This window comes from Chiloscyllium plagiosum, unplaced genomic scaffold, assembly GCF_037043375.1.
Source record: "Chiloscyllium plagiosum isolate Xiang-an unplaced genomic scaffold, Cpla_swu_hap1 HiC_scaffold_44, whole genome shotgun sequence".
NCBI lineage: Eukaryota > Metazoa > Chordata > Chondrichthyes > Orectolobiformes > Hemiscylliidae > Chiloscyllium > Chiloscyllium plagiosum.
This window is the reverse complement of record NW_028270182.1, coordinates 53,675,723-53,692,810: the sequence shown is the minus strand read 5'-3', so window position 1 is coordinate 53,692,810 and position 17,088 is coordinate 53,675,723.

Below are 17,088 nucleotides of genomic sequence, written 5' to 3'. Positions count from 1 at the left end.
AGGCTGAACAGACAGAAGCTGTTTCCCTTAGTCAAAAGGGCAATAACAAAGGGACGTATTTTTGAAGTGAAAGGCAGGGAATTGAGAGAGGATTTGTGGAATGTGTTTCGAACTGAGAGGGTGGTATGAATCTGGAATGCATTGTCCAGGAGGGTCGTTGAGGGAGGTAACCTCACAAACGTTTAAGAAGCCTTTGGATGTACACTTGCTGGTGCAGACGTGATAGACCTTTTCTTTGTTGCATGATTCTATGCGGTGGCAGCCATGAAGACTCTGATATATTCGGAGGCAATAAGCAATGGCAGTTGCGGGTTTGTTCCTTTGACTGGACTCAGTAAGTGGTGAGATTACAAACCGACATCATCTCATGCAAGTTGTCACAATGCACTTACTCAACCGAGGGCATCTCTGGGAACATCTAGGATAATTCACATGCTCATTGCAAGCATTGTCCAACAACAGCACGAGCACTTTTCCCACCATTATTATAGCTACAGCAATACCATGGACATAGCTTCTCCTTTAATATAATGCAGACTTTTAGCTATGAGGGTTCTAGTTCTCTGAAGCATAATAAATTCCTTCCCAGGTATTCACGTTGACAGAAAGCAAGCTTTCCTGTTTTTGGAGCCAATTATTTATCACAGAATTCCCCACCCCACTACACCCCGAACTCTTTCCCCTTTAATATTTTCTTGTGCACAGTCTTCCTGATCTCACACATCTCAATCGCTCACAGCCCCACACTCTCCATCCTTATTTGTGAATCCCTGATAAATCTGCAACTCTTCCCTATCATTTATTCCAACTTACATCTCACAATGTGAACTGATATGATTCCTTCCCTCAGCGTGGTCATTAGACTGGCTGTGCCTGATGTCCTGTTCACCTCGACCTTCTACTCGGTTACTGAGCTGCTGTTTTGGTTCCCACACTCCTGCTTAATTAGTTTAAATCCATTCGACTTGCACTTGCAAACCTCCCCACAAGGACTTTGCTGCTCCTCCAGTTAAGATGCAACCTGTCTTTTCTGTCCTGAAAGAATTCCAAATGATCCAAAAATCTGAAACCATCAATCCTGAACTAGCTTTTTAACAACATGTCAAGCTATACTGCCTTCCTAATCCTTGCCTCTTTTTCACGTGGCACGGGGAGTAATTCAGAGATTAAAGAGGATTGTTTGGTCTCTCTCACACACACATCCACACAGACAGACAGACAGACACCACATTGCTTTGCAGAAGAATACCAATAACCTTATAAATAATCGGAATGATAACTGGAATGAATGACTTAGTTAAAGAAAGGATGAGAGAAATTGCGTTTCTTCTGGATGTCAGTTTGCTCGCTGAGTTGGAGAGTTCATTTTCAGACGGTTCATCACTATACTAGGGAACATTATCAGTTAGCCCCCGGTGAAGTGCTAGTGTTTTGTTTCGAATTTCTATTTCAGTGTTTAGGTTTCCTTGTGTCAGTGATGTAACTTCCAGTATTGCTGATTTCCTGTCCGATTTTTTTTCTCAGAGAGTGTTATGTGGAATCAAAATCGATGTGTTTCTTGATGGAGTTCCGATTGGAATGCCATACTTCTAGGAATTCTCATGCGTGTCTTCGTTTGCCTTGTCCTAGATGAATGTGCAGACCCAGTCAAAATGGTATACTACCTCATCCGTATGTAGGGATACTAGTAATGGTGGGTTATGTCTTTTTTCTGGCTAATTGTTGTTCATGTTTCCAGTGGTTAGTTTTCTGCCTGTTTATCCAATGCAGTGTTTGTTACAGTTCTTGCAAGTCTTATACTTCCTGGAGCAGAACAGACAAATACGTGAACTTATTGCGATGCTTAAAATTATGAAAAAAAATGTTGCAGAGTAAAACATGATTACTCTGTTTCCGTTAGTTGTCATTACAGCACCATTGATTTCTAATTTCAAGATTTTCAGCAAAAGATCGAAGAGTGAGATAAGGAGAGTTGTTAGGATTTGGAATGGACTGCCTGGGAGAGTTGTGGATGAAGATTAAAAAGAGAACTGGTTATGTATTTGGAAATATGAATTTAACAGGCTGCAGATAGGGCTGGCAAATGGGAGACGCTTGGGAGACATTATTGAGCTGGTGCGCACACAGTGGCCAATGGCCTGCTCCCGAATTTTAAAGTTTTGTATTCTATCATGTGTCTGATGCGAATAAAAGTCAGTATCCGATTATTCCCATTGTAAATGCTCGCAAATACCTGATTATTTGGTGCAGCATAAGCATTTCAAATGCAAGTACTACAAGGTCAGCTTCATTATGAAGTCTAACTATTACTTAGAACATGAATATTTCAAAATTTGTATTCCAATTACTAAAACAAATCTGTCAATGTTTTGGCAAAAAATCTCTTTGAAAAGGTCTGACTTATCACTCACACGATAATATGCTCATCGTTTTTGTTCACTGTCGACATTTCGTATTAAATATCATTCCTTCTCAAAATTAAAATTTTTAAAATTGTTGTTCGCTAAAATTTGATAACACAAATCATTTATTTAGCTTAATATTCACAGTGCGTATTGAATTATATCCATTTCTAAATCGCTGGCAAATAGCTGAAGCATGGACATTTCAGTGAGAAATTAAACTGATTGATGATGTATAAATGTATAAGAACGCTAATTCTATTTGATTGTTCAATCGTTTGCTCACCCTAAACATGTAATCATTCAGAAGCCAACCGCTTTGAAACTGTTGGAGTGACAATGCATTGTTTTGAATCCTGACATTGTGTATGTAATTCTGATCGCCAAAAGAGTTAGATACATGTTGCTTGTTCGATATAAGATAAAATGTACATTCTTTATTGCTCTGTTAGAAAATCTTGACTGGAGTTTATATTATCGGTCCATAAATATAGATCAATTTAATTGTTTTCAGAGACTATAGTTCAGTTAAATAATCATAGTTGACGTATTATTTTTGCCCAGTTCACGAAACATAGCAAATGTTTAATTAATACATGGGTCACCCAACTGATTGAAATTGAAGAAAACAGCAGCAAATGGCAAGTCAAGAATCACGTTAATAACTAAACTTGGCGGAGCCTACGTGGGGTAGGACGCCACACATATTGTACTGGCATTCAGGTGAATGTAACTATGAACAACATTAGTGGAAGTTTTGGGCTAACGCCCCTCCCCAACTTCCTGATCTCACACACATATCACTCCCTCACATATTCAACAATTAATAAGAATCCACAGGCTGGGCGAAACATAAAACACAGAACAGTACAGCACAATGCAGGCCCTTCGACCCTTGGCATCCTGCCTACCTTTTATCCTCCTCAAAGGTCAGACTAACCGACATAGTCTCCATTGCATTATCATTCATGCGACTATTCAATAGTCACTTAAATATCCCTAATGCAACTGATTCTACTACTGCTGCTGGCAATGTATTCCACTCAGCCACCACTCTCTGTGAAAAGAGCCTACCTCTGACATCCTCACTAAATTCCTGAAGAAGGGCTTATGCCCGAAACGGCGATTCTCCTGTTCCCTGGATGCTGCCTGACCTGCTGCGCTTTTCCAGCAACACATTTTCAGCATCCTCACTAAACCTTCTTCCTATCACATTAAAATGATGCCCGCTCGAGATAGCCATTTCCCGGGTGGCACAGTGGCACCGTCGTTTGCACTGTTGCCTCACAGCGTCAGAAACCAGGGTTCAATTCCCGCCTCAAGCGACTCTGTGTGTGGAGTTTGCACATTCTCCCTGTGTCTGCGTGGGTTTGCTCCGGTTTTCTCCCACAATGCAAACATGCGCAGGTTCGGTAAATTGACCACAATATATTGTCTGGTGTTAGTTGTAGGGGAATGGGTCTGGGTGAGTTGCACTTCGACGGTCGGTGTACACTTGTTGGGCTGAAGGGGCTGTTTCAACACTGTAAGTAATCTAATCTAAACTGTAATCTAATTTCCGCCCTGCGAGGAAGTCTGTGGCTATCCACTCTATCTATGCCTTGCATCATCTTGTACGCATCTGTCAAGTCACCTCCCATTCTTCATTGCTCCAAGGAGAAAACCCAAGCTCCCTGAACTTTTCTTTGGATGACATGCCCTCCACTCCAGGCAGCATCCTCGTAAATCTCCTCAGCACCCTCTCCAAAGACTCAACATCTTTGCAGTAGTGAGGCGACTAGAACTGAACACAAGATTATAAATGTAGTCTCACTAGGGTTTTTTTGCGTTGCAGCATAAGCTCGTGGCTCTTAAACTCAATATCCTGCTAATGAAAATACCATCCGTCTTAATAATCTTATCAACTTGAGTGGCAACTTTGAGCATCCTATGATATGAACTACACGATCCCTATGGTCCTCCACACTGCCAAGCATTCTGCCTTTAAACTTGTATTCTGCATTCAAATTCGACCCTCCCAAATGAACCACTTCACACTTATCCAGGTTGAACTCCATCTGCCATTTATAAGCCCAGTTCTGCACTCTGTCAATTTCCCATTACTACCTACAACAGCAATCCCCTCTATCCTTAACTCCAAAAATCTATTACATCGTAAATCTTACTAAAGCACCCTTTCATTTTATCATCCAAGTCATTCATAAAAATCACGAAGAACAGCAGTCCCAGAACCGATTCCTGCAGGGCACCACTGTTCACCAATCTCCAGGCTGAATATTTTCCATGTACTACTACCCGCTGCCTTTTACGGGCCAGACAATTCTGCATCCACACACACAGATTTCCCTGTTTCCCTGTATCCCACACCTCCTTACCTTCTGAATGAGCCGATCTTAGGCTAACTTGTCGACCACCTTGCTAAAATCCATGTACATCATCTCCACTGCTCTACCTTTGTCAATGTTCTCGATCCCATCCTGAAAGAATTCAATAAGTTACGTGAGGCATGACTTGCCCCTTAAAAAGCCATGCTATCTCTAATCAAACTATGATTTTCCAAGTAATCATAAATTATGTCTCTTAGAGTCTTCTCCAATACTTTTCCCAATACAGAAGTAAGACTGACTGGTCTGTATTCGCAGGATTATCTATGGTGCCTGTCCTGAACAAGGGAATAACTTTGGCCACCCTACACTCATCGGGCAATAATTCAGTGGACAGTGGGGACGGAATGATCACCGCCAAAGGCGCAGCAATCTCTCCCCTCACTTCTTCTGGCAACCTCGGGTGCTTCCTGTCTCGTCCAGGAGACTTATCTATCCTAATGTTTGTACTTCAATCAGTCTGTACTTCACCCCACTTTGTCTACTCCATTTCCAACCAACTGATTGACTGTTTTCCATTTCAGGGCTATATGTAGTGCTGCCTTCCTGAGAAAGTACAGTTCCAAATATCCTGTGAATCATGGAATGGAAAAACATGTGAATACATCAATGCCTTCATGATGAAGGGCTTATACCCAAAGCTTTCACTCTCCCACTCCTTGGATGCTGCCTTACCCGTTGTGCTTTATCAGTGCCACACTTTTAGACTCTGATCTCCAGCATCTGCAGTCCCCACCTTCTCCCTTACTGAGGGCTGACCCCTCCTGCACACTGAGCAGCGAATTAGTCATCAGGAATTTATTGTATGTGGAGCTGACTGTTCAGTTCTGTAAAGTTGCATTTGATTAACACATTAATTAAAAAAGAAATTACAATTCAATAATTATTCATTCAGTCCCAGAGTTACAGTTTTAGTTCATGGAAAGGCAGCTTGATCACAAACAGTAAATGACTATATAACTCTGAGGTACAGAGTATTCCAGGTGCTATATTCCAGACTGGATATCCCTTTCCTTCATGTGGGAAGATTAACAGACCGACAGATGTGATAAGGGAACGAGGTGACATGGGGAAGTGGACATTTTTGCCATCACATGGATGTGTATGAGGGAGGTCAGGGCTGAAAACTCAATATTCTGTGGTACAAGACCTATAGGCAGCAGAGGAGAGGGCTAAAAGAGAAGGTGGTGTTGCATTATTAGTTATGGAGTTAATGAGTGCAGGAAGGACGGATCATATCTTGGAAGGGTTTTCAGATGACGCTTTGTGGGTTGAGGATAGGATCAAACAATGACAGATATATATTATAGACACCCATGTTTCTGTAAAGACTGAAATATCCCAGTCCCATGTAAAGATCCACGCCCTGAGGTCATCAGCTTTACCTGTCAGCCCTGCTGCATTTAAATAAACGCAATTTAATCCAATAGGCGTTCGTTACTTCCAGTCGTGGTCCAGGCAGAGAGTAGCTGGGCGAACACCAGGAATGGCGAAGGGAGTAGGCAAGGAGTGCAGGAATCCCCTGTGGCCATTCCTCTCGAAAACAAATATATTCTCGATACCATTTTGGATTCTGATTTTGTGTGTATTGGCAGATGGGGGATGGCTGTCAGGAAATGACTGTTCAGGGGAAAGCAGCAGTAGCCAGGTTGGTTGCATTACGACTGGCTCTGGGGAGCAGCAGGAAAGGATAAAGGTAAACAGGGTCTCAGGGATAGAAGATTATTAGAGGGACAGATCAGAGAATATGTGGCATCAGACGGGAATCCAGGATGGTACGTTGCCTCTCAGGTGTCAGGGTCCCAGATGTCTCTGAGTGGCTGCTGAATGTTCTCAAGGGGGAGGAGGAGCAACCAGAAGTCATTGTGCACGTTGGCACAAATGACCCAGGTAGACAAAGGAATGTGGTTCGACAGAATGATTACCGGCATCTTGGAGAAAAGTTAAAAACCAGGACCTCGACAGTGGTAATCTCCTGATTGCTTCCAGTGTCATGAGTTAGTGAAGGTAAGAATAGCAGGATATGGCAGATAAATATGTGACTAAAGAATTGGTGCAGGGGGAGGAATTCATAATTCTAAATTATTGGGAACTTTTCTGTGACAGAGTTGACCTGTTCAAGAGGGACTGGTGACACATGCACTGGAGAGAGGACCAGTATATTCGAAGCCAGTTTCGCTAGTCCGACAAGGGAGTGTTTAAACGAGATTGGCAGGAGATGGTATCCACAAGAGCAGGGAGGCAAATATGAGGATGGAAGGAGATACAGTATTCAGAAATAGTACATTGAAGAGACAGGTCAGGCTGAGATAAGATAGGGAGCAAGGAATATCTGTTGATTAATTTGCATTAATTTGATAGGTAGTGCTGATGAGTTCAAGGTGTTGATAGGTAATCGGTGCTGGATAGAGTAGCTATTACAGAAGCATGGCTGAGGGATGGCTAAGACTGACAGCTTAATGTACCAGGGTAAAGTGCATTATAAAGGACAGAGATGGTGGAAAAAGTGGAGGGGAGTGGTATTGCTGATTAAGGGGAGTATCACAGCAGTGATCAGAGATAAACGAACTTACGAATCATCCAATGAGGCTTTGTGGGTGGAACTAAGACAAAAGAAGGGGATGGTGACATTAATGGAGTTGTAATATAGACCCCCAAATAGTTAACAGGAATTACAGGGACAAAAATATATACAGAGATTAGGGACACTTGCCGGAACATTCGGGTTGTCATAACAGGGGTTTTAATTTTTATAACACAGACTAGAACTGCCAGAGCATTAAGGGATTTGATGGGATGGAATCAAGTAAGTGCGTCAGGAAACTTCCGTCAAGCAGTATATAGAGGGTCCTAATCGGGAAGGGGCAAAATTTGACCTACTCTTAAGACATAGGTCAGGACAGGTGAGTGAGGTGACAGGAGATGTGCACTTTGGGACCAGTGACCATAGTTCTATTGAGTTTAAAATAGTTATGGAGAGGGAAAAAGATGTTGGTCCACAGATTCAAGTTCTAAATTGGGACAATGTTAATTTTGATGCACTCAGACAGGAGTTTGCAGGGCTTGATTAGAATAGTCTTCTTGCAAGCAAAGGGACCTCCAGCAAGTGGGAGTTTAAGATCTATATGTTCCTGTGAGGGTGAAAGCAAAGTTGACAGGAATGAGGAACTCTGAATGACAAGAAATGTTTCGGCTTTGACCAAACAAAATGTGGAGGCGTGGCTCAGGTAGAGGCAGCTGGAATCAAGGAAATCCCTGGAGGTGTACAGGGGATGTTGGAGTTTACTGAAGAAGGAAATCAGGATGGCGAATGGTGGAACGAGATAACCTTGACTGAGAAGATCAGGGTGAATCCAAAGTGGCGCTTTAAGTATATTAAAGGAAAAACATTAACGAGGGAGAGAATAGGACCTCTCAAAGACCAAAGTGGACATGTATGTGTCGTACCGTAAGAGATAGACGATGTCCTCAACAAATATTTCTCCTCTATGTTTACAGTGTTTAAAGACATGAAGACATGGGAATTTGAGGAAATGAGTGGTTATATCTTGGGGACAGTCATATCAGAGTAGTGGAGGTATTGGATATACTAGAATGTTTGAAGTTGGAGAAATCTCAGGGGCCTTACCAGACATATCTGAGAGATATATGGGAATGAACTGTAAACTGCCCACTGGTTACAGGCATTCAGAGGACAAGGGAAGATATTTGTGATTGGTCACAGAATATCTCTGCCTGCATCCTCAAGGTAGCTTTCTTCAGCTGTTTCAACTTCTTTCCCGCATCTTACGGTCAGACGTGGAGATGTTCTCTGAAGATCACACAATATTAAGAATAATTTGTCACGAGTCAACTGCTGAAGCAGTCCGTGTCCATGTGCAGCAAGATCTGAATAGCATCCAAACTGTGTTGTTAAAGTGAAGGTAACATGCATGTAACAGTCTTACTAGAACTTTCTCTTTCTAGTGTTCCACAATTAAATAAGAGGAGCTCATTCAGCACCTCAAGCTGGTTTCAACCGAATATATTCAACCCATTGAAACTATTGATTATGAACAGGGATAGCCCATTCAGTCCCTCCTGCCTATTACACGAGGAGGAAAGGAGTGAAATCAACCAGGAGTTGCCAAGTCAGGCCTTTGAGCCTCGTCCATGAGACCAGGAAGAGGCCATTCAGCCTGTCAAGTCAAATTTGCAGAAATACGAAGATGTCATTGATGCCCCAACATGACAAACAGCGAAGCACAGACTACAACGATACATAGCTCTATGTTGTTCCTCCTGGGTCCGTTGCCAGTGGTACACGTGTTACTTTATCTTGGTTTTCTGAAGGTCAGAAGGGAAAGTGGCAGTTTGTGCCAAGTCTCAAGGAAAAAGCTTCGGTCTCCTAGAGGTCAGACTGGCATTTCGATGGAGGTTACAACCTGGTGGGACTGGTTAACTCTTTTAGGAATAAGGTATTGTGGCTGCTGACAGATTTGTGAACAGTGCAGGTTCTCACACCAACTGAGACGGTGAGAGATCATTTTGAGCCTGGAGCTGCCTCTCAACCAACATGGGGGCTCTGAGCAGGTATGTGAACTATTGGGAATCAAATTTCATGGAAAAAATATAATGTTTCACATGATCACTGTCTTTTTATTGACAAAATGAGTGTTAGTCTCTAATCTTCAAGTTTAATAGTAAAAGCCTGTTATTCGCTCTCAGCGCCACGTATTAAACATTCATTTTCCTCACACTTTCCTCACGGTACCATCATCCCAGGAATAAGTCTGGTGAAAGTATTATGCACTATCTCAGTCGCAATGTAATCAATCCTTCTAAAGGAGAGAGAATCTGTACTCAGTGGCCAAAATACTGTCCAAGCAACACTCTACAACTGCAGGAAGTTGAATTTACTCCAACACTTGAATCATTTTATAATGAGGGACAACGTACCATTTACTGTCCTGATTACTTGCTGGCTAGTGTGAATTGTGTAAGTGATAACTGCACTTCCCAACCTCTCATCTTCTAATAAATACAAAATGAAAAGAACTATATTTGTTGCTCGCATGCAAATCATTTACTTGGCTTGTGAACAGCAGTGCTCCATGCACTGATACATGGGATACCCTATGTGCAATGACCTTTAGTCCAGAGCAGAATCTTACTCTCTGTATTCTCCCCATTATCTAATTCTCAAATCATGTAGTATATTCACTCCTTATACAAGGACTCTAACGTTCTTCACTCATCTTTCAAAAGCCTCCTGAAAATTCAAATACACTCTTCCCATTGGCTCTCATTTGTCGATGTCGCAATCAACATCCTTCACAACTCCAAGTGGTTTATCAAAAACTATTTCACTTTCTAAAATCTAGTCTGACTCCGCAAATCATATAATTATTCTCCAAAGATCTAGTTATTATGAATTACTAAAAAAAATTCTAAAATTTGCCCTCTCAACTGACATCGATTTATTCATCAGTTGGTATGCTGTTTTGCATCTCGCTCCTGTTTTAAATGTTTGTGCTCACAGTAGCTACTTCCAAGTCTGCAGGATCCTTTCCATAACACAAAAAGCTTTGACATACTTTGCCCTCCCTCAAAGAGTGAAGGAATTAACAGTACAGATTTAGGCCATTGACCCAACGTGTCTGTACCTGCTCCCGAAAGAGCTACCCAGCAAGCACAACTCTCCAGCCCTAACTCTGTAGCCCTCTAAATTCATAACTCATTTAGTCCAGCAACTTACAAAATATTAAATACAATGAGCTTTGTTATTTTATTCCCCAGTACTTCCTCTTTAATAATTCTAACTTCTTGCAGTATCACATATTCGTCAGTCACCATATTCCCTAACATTTCGGGAAGATTTTTCTGTTCTTTCCTCTGTGGAGACAGAACCATCATATTCACCTCACTGGACGGAGATGGCCTCTGTCACCTTGTGAGTACATGAGAGGATCACACTCTGGCAAAATGAATACTTCACCTACATCTGCCTGGAAAGTTCCAGAATCAAAACAGTTGATGGGCATTTTGAGTACTGTCCTCTCACTGGTCTGAGACTACAGTTTGTGCTGATGGAGGTTTCACAGCTCTGTGACGTCATTGCTGAAATTAACTGGCTTCACACTTTGCACAAGGAAAAGGTACAACATTGAGACTGCTCCTTCCTATGCAGTCTCTGCAGACCCAGACTCTCTCTAAATGCAGTACAAAAACCTTGTCCAGAGTGGGGAACCAGACCCTCAGGTTTCCCTAAATCATTGCAGTAGCTGATAACACAAACCCAAGAAAACCATCCAGGAAATCTCCTCTGACTTTCCAGTGATGGGAACAAGTCAAATCTCTGTATATATGTCACACCCACTCAGAGTTAAGAAATGGCTTTCTCGCTTCAGTTTCTATTCCTGGCTGAAAAATCATTGCACCTCTGCACAGTCCCTGTGACCTGAAATATTACCGGTTCTGTTCTCCATGGAAGTAGTTGACAATGTAACTGCATAATTTTCTGTACCTCAGTCACAATAACGGCAACATTACCATTACCAGTATAGATGCTGGGGATGCAATGGTCTAGTGCTATTATCTCGAGTCTATTAATCCAGGGACCCAGCTAATGACTCAGACCTGGACTTGAATCCCCCCTCATCAGATGGTGGAATTTGAATTCAATGGAGTATTTTGATTAACAATCTGATGAAAGTTTGTGAATTGTCAAATAAAAACAAACACCTAACTAGTTGTGTCCTTCGTGGAAGGAAATCTGTTATCTTCATGTGGTCAGGCACAGTAGGTTCGGCAGCATCCAAGGTGCAGGAGAATCGACGTTTCGGGCATGAGCCCTTCTTCAGGAATGAGGAGTGTGTGCCAAGCAGGCTAAGATAAAAGGTAGGGAGGAGGGACTTGATGGAGGGGCGTTGGAAATGCGATAGGTGGAAGGAGGTTAAGGTGAGGGTGATAGACCGGAGTGCGGGTGGGGGCGGAGAGGTCAGGAAAAAGATTGCAGGTTCGGAAGGTGGTGCTGAGTTCGAGGGTTGGGACTGAGATAAGGTGGAGGAGGGGAAATTAGGAAACTGGAGAAATCTGAGTTCATCCCTTGTGGTTAGAGGGTTCCTAGGTGGAAGATGAGGTGCTCTTCCTCCAGCCATCGTGTTGTGCGATGGAGGATTCATGAATGTCCTTGGTGGAGTGTGAGGGGAAGTTGAAGTGTTGAGCCACGGCGTGGTTGGGTTGGTTGGTCCGGGTGTCCCAGAGGTGTTCTCTGAAACGTTCCACAAGTAGGCAGCCTGTCTACCCAATATAGAGGACGCCACATCGGATGCAGCGGATGCAGTACATAATGTGTGTGGAAGTGCAGGTGAATTTGGACTGGACTGGATTGGACGTAGACATCACTAGTCAGTGCCGAGGTGGGGGGTGTGGGGTGCGGTGGTAGGGGGAACTGATGGATGTTTTCTTTTCGCAGGTTAGATGATTTTGCCGTGTTGCTCACATACGATGTTGTAATGGCTTGCAGCCCCAAAAATCACAAAATCAATTTGTTGTTATTGTGTTGTTCTCTTCTCCGCTAGAAAAACTGCCAACCAAAAGATTGTTCCTGGGCAGAGTTGCCCTGGCCTTACAGAGGAAACTTGGATAGTTCTGGACATGACTCTAACTACTGTCTGAAGGCAACACTGTAATGTCAACACACGAGTTGCGCTTCAGGTTTTTCTTTAATTGGCAAGCAACCTATTGCTGTTTTATTCGCTTTAAAACAGTGAGATTTACATATTTTTACTTCAGTTCAAGAAAAAAAAAATGCCATGTACAAAGACCTTGTTCGTTAAAACCAGTGGATTAATGAGCCAGGGACGAATGAAAATAACATTACTGAGGAGACAGAAAAGGCTGTGGAGATTTGAGGGGAATACAACGATAATTCCCCAATCACCATCACGCTTTCTGGTAGACAGAATGAAATGCAAAGCAGAGCAACGAAACTGAGATAGAATGCTGATTGCTGATGTGGCTCTGTGGGTTAGGGATTAGCACTACACTTTCACAGTGCTCAGGGTCTGTTTTGATTGCAACCTCAGGCGATACTCCGTGTGGAGTTTGCATATTTTCCCCAGGTCTGTGTGTATTCCATCCCACAGTTCAAAGATGTGCAGGTTAGGTGAATTGGCCAAGCTAATCTTCTGACTCCAAGCACAACTTCCCACTACCACACTTGATAGACTCTTATCTTACTCTAGTCATCTTTGTATTCCTGATATAGTTACCGAAAGCCTTCGGGTTTTCCTTGACCCAATCTACCAACGACTTCTCATGTCCCCTCCTGGCTCTTCGATGCACAGAATATTCAGAATTAAAAACCACGACATGGATAACACAATGTGCAGGACCATGGAAAGAATAGGGAACGACATCAGTAGAAATTTAGCTCATTACGTACTGATACAGAGATGTTGGCCCCAGTAACCACCGCCTTTGTTATAATAATAAAATAAAATTTTAAAGTGTTTAAATAAAACATTCGGCCCATCAGCTGACGCTGATCCTCTGAAGAACATTGCACCCAGATCCACGTTCTATACGATTCACCTATCTCCCATAGTTAAAGCAAGATGCAGATGAACAATTTTTCATGGTCAATTAGGAGGAATCAGAAACACCAGGACGAAACACTTGCAGACACGTGAAGAATACGAAAGCTCATTACAGATGGTGGCCCAAGGATGGAATTGAGCGCAGGTTCCCTGGTGCTTCGAGACAGCCGTGCTAACCACTGAGCCACCTTGCCACGCACCCAAGTATGTCACTGTGCTAGCGTATATGAAGGAACTTTGAAATCTCAAATAAAAGTGGAAATAGTTGGTGAAACACAGCTGATGATTCAGTATCTTGAGAATGAAAGAGAGTTAACACATTGAGACGAACATGACCCTGTTCTGAAAAAGTCATATTGGTCTCAGAACGTTAATTCTCTTTCTGCTCAGATGCTGATGGACTTCTTGAAGTTTTCCAGCACTTCGAACTTCCTTTTTGTTTTGGAGTGTGGATATGTTTCTGATATGAAAGGGAGCAGTGAGGCTGCCATTTCAGTCAACTCTCATGTATTTGGTTATGGTCATTGAATGAAAAATTAAAAGCTTTTTATTTGACAGAGCCCTAAATATTAATAACATTTTCCGTGTCATAAATCGCCATGAAAATGTTGAATTCAGTGACCATGAATCACATGATCAATCATTTTTTAGTAACCAATTGAATTAAGGATCCCAATCATTACCTCAATGTCATATCATGCTCCTGGTGTCACTAGGGTCATACTCATTCAACAAGGACTTACATTTCTGAAACTTTAGATGAAACTGCGTGCTGATTTATCCATCATACGATGGACTTGAAGGTATCTTTTGTTTTGGTGGTTATTCTCAATTTACTGCGCTAAGTGGGGTTTTGCGGTGAATCTCATTCTTCCGAGTCTTCACCCCCTTTTGGGAAGGTATGAAGGATCTGCTAACAGAATGATCATGTTGGATTACCCTGGTCAAACAGACCCAATCAGGGGGTGGCACATTGATGGCCCAAGGGCGACATTCCATTATCCCATTCAAGTTCAACTCCAGGTTTGTATTGTAGGGTCTGTAGCTCTCAAGTTTGTTTGCAAACGGTCTGTAGGGAGCTGCAGCCTGTCTGGATTCTGCAGCATGTGGATTAGCAAAGAGACTTTAATTAAGGCTCGGATCCATTTCCCAGCATGCTTTAATCATTGTTCATTTTTGTAGCTCCATGGTAATTTTTTATTATCCATCATAAGTTCTTCATTTCAGGTGTTTCGACTGGTGACAAAGGCAAATATAATGATGACGTTTATTTTGAGAGGACTTGAATGTAAAAACATGGATGTACTTCTGAGACTCTATAAGGCTCTGATCAGACCACATTTGGATTATTGTGTGATGTTTTGGGCCCCATATCTCAGGAAAGATATACCACCCTTGCAGAGTGCTCAGAGGCAGTTCACAAGTATGATGGAAAATTATCCATTTACTGTGAAATTAATTATCCATTTATTGTGAAATTTGAGAGAGAATGATTTTCTTTAAATCAATGCCGTTTTGACCTTTGTAAACGATGCTTTGATGAAGGTTTACAGTTAGCTGATCTCTGTTTGATTTCTGTAAACATTCAATTCGACCTTTCGATAGTCGAACTCTGTGAAAGCTGAAGAACTGTTATGTCTAGGACAAGGGGATGAGAGGATAACAACTTGAATTATCCCAGTCTTTGCCCTTGAGAGTGTGATAAGGAACACTATAAGGCAGGCGTCTGTATAATGTTTCAGTACTCTTTGCGTTGAGGCATCTGACTTAGTGTAATGAGTCAAAATTCTGCAGGATTTTTAAATAAAGACCTTTTCTTTGCTCTTGCTAATAATTGAGTCAAGTCGATTTAATTTCCACGACAATAAACTTGGGGGTCGTCCGGGATCCCGCGACTTGGTGAGATTCGGAAGATTCCCAGGAGGTGTAGGCACCTGCACCTCGAAGGTCGTTCACTTCATGTTGAACACTGACTTGGCCCCTTTCGGTGAGAGGACTGTGAATCTGTGGATCACCCCAGCGCCGTGGGATCGAATCGAAGAAACTCGGGGGAAAAGTCGTGGTTTAAGTGATCCGACACAGAGAGTCATTACAAGAGAATAAATACAACAGAAAAAAGGGTTCAGTGAACTCTCGCGTGGTATTAGAGTAAAACCCCAAGGGAAGAGGATTACCATCTCTAGTGTGTTCAGGAGAGAGCAAGTTTAAGGGTGATTTTAGACTTGGAACCACCACTGGCCGAGTTGGACTCGCCTAAGATATAACGGGCAGGTGGTTTCTTGGTTTACGAAAACCAAGGCATTGAGGCGGACTCGCCCAATGCAAGAGGGGATCTTCGGAGGTAAAAGCAAGTCAAAAGGGAATATATACTTTTACCACGAGAGAGGCAGAGAGGGAGAGAGAGCTGAACATTTTTTCCAGTTTCACTAAAAATGGGCTCCAGCAAGAGCAAACAAAGGTGAGTACACACAGGACTTGGAATGGGCAACCAAAAATAAAATACATGCTAAATAATTACTGCCCAGAATGTCTAAAACAGTTAGAATTGTGGGTCAAGGAATTTGTGGGTCAAGGGTTTTTCCGGAGGGAGGAATTTTAGTAAAAGACAGCTGGAAATGTTGAGCTTGAGGTAGGAAGAGAGAGAGAAGGAGAAAAGGAAGAGAAAAATAGAACCTATGAATTGGAGTGCTTATAACATGGGGAAGGCTGAGGTTGATATCAATGAAAGGAAATCTCAAGTAAAGGATAGATCAAATACACGTTCAACCACCAGTGCACATGCAGACGCGTGCGGAAAACAAAGTAACGAAGCTGTACAGCGTCATAAGACTGTTTCAGATCTTGACCTTAATGACTGCCCTCCGAGACCTGCAGACCCCTATGGGAGGCACCTGGTGGAAGTTCCACGTAAGCCGTCTCCTGGGACGAAGTCCAGGTGCCGATGTCAGCAAAATCAAGGATACCTGGCCAGCTGCAAATGTCAATACCAGAGCAGCCAACCCGCAAGCAGAGCAGAACAGAGACGTTCATGCTTTTGTTGCAGCGCTGGCAACCGCCTGTAGGGAGGCATTCCCAGTGGGAATGAAAATGACCAAAGTAGCAATGTGTAAACAATGGGAAGATGAGACAGTGTCCCAGTACCTTACGCACCTCACAGAAATCCATAATGCCCATAGTGGACTGAGACCACCTGACGAGATGATGGCAGCAGAAATCACGCCGAATGAGGCACACCTGAGGAACAGTTTCATCAATGGAATGAAGGAAGAAATAGCGAAAAAAGGTAAAAGACACATGTATTACCTGGGACATGGGAAAGCTGAATTTGATAGAACAACAGGCGATACATTCTGAAAAGTTGCTTACCCAGGAGAAGGATAGGTGGAAACTAAAGATTGAACAGCAAGCACATGAAGCTCAACCTACTATGATGCGAATGGTCACCCAGTCATTGGAGGGAGGTGCTGCAGGAAGAGAGAGAGGCAGAGGTGGAGGTCATGGAAGAGGAAGTGGTCGTGGAAGAGGTCATGGACGAAGCGCTGGCAGAGGTAGATCTGGCGGGTGCTTTGTTTGCAGAGCAATCGACCACTCAGCGAGACAGTGCCCACACAGACAGCGTCACTCGGCCGTGGAGGCTGGACGCAGGGTGATTGACGGGGGAAGGCTGAGGTGGAGGTGGGCAGCCCACAAGGCACACAGGTAAGCCTCTTTCCTTTATAC